This window comes from Primulina eburnea, chromosome 1 (assembly GCF_022965805.1).
Source record: "Primulina eburnea isolate SZY01 chromosome 1, ASM2296580v1, whole genome shotgun sequence".
Classification (NCBI taxonomy): domain Eukaryota; kingdom Viridiplantae; phylum Streptophyta; class Magnoliopsida; order Lamiales; family Gesneriaceae; genus Primulina; species Primulina eburnea.
The window spans coordinates 47,360,699-47,365,641 of record NC_133101.1 but is presented as its reverse complement, the minus strand read 5'-3'; positions in this window follow the sequence as shown (position 1 = coordinate 47,365,641).

Here is a 4,943-nt window from a genome sequence, read left to right as displayed (position 1 = left end):
ATGGTTAATGACTAGAGATGTCACAGTAATAATTCTAGATTTAGAATTCCTGTGATATTTAGATTGTTTATGACTCGATTTTTACAGAAAGGAACAGATGGTATCCTTATGTATTCAGTAGATGTACTGAAATCGAGCCTAGCATTGGCAGATTTGCCAATAATGTGCGAGTTGACTGATGTTGCCAGATAAGATTTCAGATGTACCTTATATCAGAAAGATAGATTTCAGAATTGAATCGATATCAGGTACTGTTTGTTGGTGCTTTAGAATTTAGCACAGAATGACATTGAATGTACGGAAGGATACATAATGAATTGAAAGATCAGTAGAAGAGTATCGACCAGGAGTTGCATATGATTTAGTGTTTCTCTTTGGCGTATTTCAGTATCTTCAGAGATGTTCTGATGATTCTATGCCTGTTATATCTATGAGATTTTGATATAATTGCAGTATTTGATTGATCGAATCGAATATCTGAAGAGTGTATTGAATATTCTGAGAACTGTGATGATTGTATACAGAAATTATTCAGATAAGAATCCTGCTTGAAATAGATCGTATTCAGAGTATGCGATATCTGAAGTTAGTATACTGATTGATTTAGACACAGTTGAGATTGTGATCAGGGACTGATAAGATACCTATATCAGAAAGACCAGAAAGCTCAGAAATGTCAGAAATGTCAGGAATGTATTTTGTTTGTTTTGGCAGATTATTTTATTCGACTGTTGCTTTATATCAGCAGAATATTGTTATTGTTCTAAATCAGTATTTGAGATATCTTATATTGTTTTGGAGAGCATATTTGATTTGCAGATGATATATAATAGTTGATCAGAATGACATGAAGATATTTATCAGAAATCATTATTTATGAGTTCTCTGAACTCACTAGATCTGTGTAGAATATTGATATTTCGTCTCTGATTTGATATTACTGTTGTTGTGAATCCGTATATGCTACAGAGTATTGTGAACTGGTGAGAGTATATACAGTCCCAACCAAATCAGAACTGAATTCAAGAGTTACAGTAATTCAGAAATGTGATCAGAATGTTCAGAACCTGAATGTGATAATCAGAGCAGAACATCGAGCAGAGTCGCAGATATGTGAATTGTACCGTATAAGAATGATTATCTTGTGATATCAGAATATTTCAGAATTGTTAACAGAATTTGATATCGACAGTCAGAACAGAATACCAGGTAGGTATTTCTTCTTTAATTTATGTTATTAACTGATTTGTTTATGTCAGTAATTCAGATCTGAAATCACAGATAGGGTCAGAAATGCACCATAGTGGATTTAGTTTTTATTCTGATGATTGAAAATATATGATATTCGAACAGATAGTTGTGATATAGACAGATGAGATCAGTTATGGCAGAAATTGTATTGAAATATTGGCAGAAATGATACTGAAATTTATAAGTTAGCAATAAATGAAAATAGAAAGATAGAAGTCAGAAGATTTAGTACAGACTTTGTATATTCTAATGAGAAATGGGGAGTATAATTCGATGAATTTCGTAATGAGATTACTATAATACTTTCGAGATTATGATATGATATGATTGTGATTGACAGATTGTTCAATCTATATCAATTAGTTTGTACCAGATAACGAACAAACATGACCAAATGACACAGATCGATGTCAGAAAAATGGTCAGAATAATTAGAATACAGAAATAGAGTATATCAGATTGTGATTTCCGGTTGATTTTGTATTTATGACAGAATATACCATGAGCTTTCTCTTAGATTTGTCATAGATTGACAGACAGTTAGAGTATATTTTATCCAAATATTGGAAGATGTTGGTAGAGTTATAGAGTGCTGGATGTTAGCACTAATTGATATGACTTATTATCACTGCGTGACAATAGCTATCAGCTTATCAGATGGGTAATGAGATAGTTATAGACAAGACAGTATACGGTATATACTACAGATTTCTTTTGAAGAAAATTCGAAGGAAGATGAAAATAGTTCAGAATAAACAGATTTAAGAACCAACGTCGGATGATGACGATTGGTATTTGAAGCTGAAGACTGTATTTATCCTTGAAGGGGATAAACAGAGTTGATAACAGCTGACGGTAATGATTTTCTATGAACTGTGATTGGTTAATACGGATGTTGTATAACCAACATGGCAAGATTGATTCTGTCAGAGTAATTTAAGAAATATTATGATAGTACACTTCATGAAGTCTTATTCCAGATTTGAAATCAGAGGTTGATACAAGAAAGAGATTTCAGAATGGATTTATTGAAATGAGAGTTTGACTTAAACTCTATTATACAACTCCTCTAGTATATCTGAATTGATTACTTATTAGTTCGAGGACGAACTGAGATCTAAGAGGGGGAGAAATGTAATGCCCGAGAATTATAGAATTGATAAACCAAGATTATTAATCTTCATTAACGTGAGACTCGGAAGATATGAGAATGCATGACATGCAAGGAGGGAAGAAAAGACATGAGAAAATAGGATTTGCAAGACCGCACCTGCGGTGCAAACATGACCGCACCCGCGGTCATAAATTATGAAATTTTGTAAGAAAGGCCGTAGCCACACCGCACCCGCGGTACTAGAAGGACCGCACCCGTGGTGCCGCTACAATAGGGTGACCGCACCCGCGGTAAGAATAAGACTGCACCCGCGGTCGTTGGATTTTTGAAAATGAAAAGCTGCCGAAGCATGAGCGCACCCGCGCTCCTGGGATCACCGCACCCGCGGTCATGCGTGTAGCTTGAAAAATAAGCCATGTTTCCTGTGTTGCATGCAGTATATATATATATGAATGACACGTAAATTTCTCAGAAATTCAGATAAGGGTCGAGGCTTTGAGAGAAAAATCCTTACGCCTTTTAGACTTGCGATTGTGAAAGATCCGTCTATCAGAATTCAAATCCGAACGCAGTATCGTGTTCCTCTTGACTCAAGCTACACAAGGACGTAAGTTTTGTTACGTTTTGAGATGTTTTGAAAATATGATGTTGCTAGAATCGAATATGATTCAGATATGGTGTTTCTACTACCGTAGACATTGTAGAATTGAAGTCAGATTAAAGAAAAGACCTGTTTCTGTAATTGTTATGATTTTTAAAAGATATTGACGGAGATTCGATATCAGATTTGTGTTATCGTTGAGATTATGAGTTATATCAATATTGATTATGAGTTCTAGTATTATATCTGTGATGTTGAGACTGACGGGGTTATTCAGATTGTATTGTTATGCCGTCGAAACATCAACAGACTGACATCTGATCAGATTTGATATTGATTGAGATTGCATTGTAATGTCATTAATATTGATATGCTGACAAGACATCAGTTGAGTTAGATTGATTAGATTCAGATATGATTTTGATTGTATTGTGATATTGATGACATGAATTAGATTGTATCATGTTCAGATATTGGTCAGATTATGTACTGAATTGAGTATTGATCAGAACATGTTGTGTATTGAATTATTCACTGATACAAGCGTATTCGATATTGTCATTTCAGATTTGATATGGACAGATTTGAATACAGGTCATCGTTTTCGTCAGACAGGGACGACAAAAGTATAATTCATGTGATATTCGGGAAGATACAACTCAAATAAGATCCCATTTGAGTTTCCCAACAAAATCACATACTAGAATTATTGTTGTTTATTTTATGATATGATTATGATGTGTTTATAGATGATATATTCAAATCTTTTGAGATGATTATGCTTTGTTTACAGATTGTTACTCATTGCATTTAAGATAGGGAGTCTTGACAGAACAGTCAAACTTCTAGACGTTCGGTGATATCACAGCTTAGGGGAAGATCAGTCTCCTATTGTAGATGTGGATACAGATCAGGCCGAAGTCTAGGAATAAGACGTACAGTCACCCCGATTGGGAGGGTAGGTGATAGATCGTCTTATTCACACTGGGATCCCTAGAGTATAGTTGAGTCGAGTCTAGACATGATTTGACTAGAACTGCATGCGTTTATGGATGTGGTTTCATAGACTATGAAACCCATTTTTATTACTTTCAGTCATGATATCATGTTTTTATGATTTGATTTGAGTAGCATGTTTAACTGATTTGAGTTGCATGCTTATTTTGAGTTGATTTCACAGATTATGAAATCTATTGTTTTTAAGTTTATTCATGATAGAATATTTCATGATTTACTTTATGTATATGCATGTTTACCATGTTTTATACTGGGATTTATGCTCACCGGAGTATCCGGCTGTTGTCTTGTTTTGTATGTGTGCATGACAACAGGTGGGACAAGATCGGGGTCAAGAAAATGATGAGAGAAGACGAGTTTAGCGTGGTGATTCCGGACTTATTGTAGACCTGGTTTAATACTTGAATTTAGTAGTTAAACCTTAGACTAATTTGATCTAGAAACATGTTGTACAATACTTGTATTATTATACTGATTCGTATAATAGATTGATGCCATTACCTTCCGCACTTGTAATTTAAAAAGAAAAATTTTTAGACCCTGTTTTATCTTAATTGATAATTAAATCCCAAAAGATGATAAATAAGATGATTAGCGTCCGGGTCCCCACAAATATTAACTTGACACATGGCTTGGTAGACATATAACATGCATTTTCTTCATTCCTTCAGCATCAGACAACCGAGAACAACCCCAGGAAGGCTTCAAAGTTCTCCTAGCTTAGAAATTAGCTTGCACAAGATCTCACCATCCGATTTTCGATCCGAGACTAGATTCGTGCTCCCCGTATCATTAGCATCGAAAGGACGTAAGTATTATTGTCTTTCAACAGGTTTTGAGGTTGACATGTTGGGGAAATCAGATTTTGATTACTATAATGTGTTCTTATGATTATGGTGAAATGATATTCGCAACCGGATCGTAGAACAGACATTGTATGCTATTGTTATTAATTTTCAG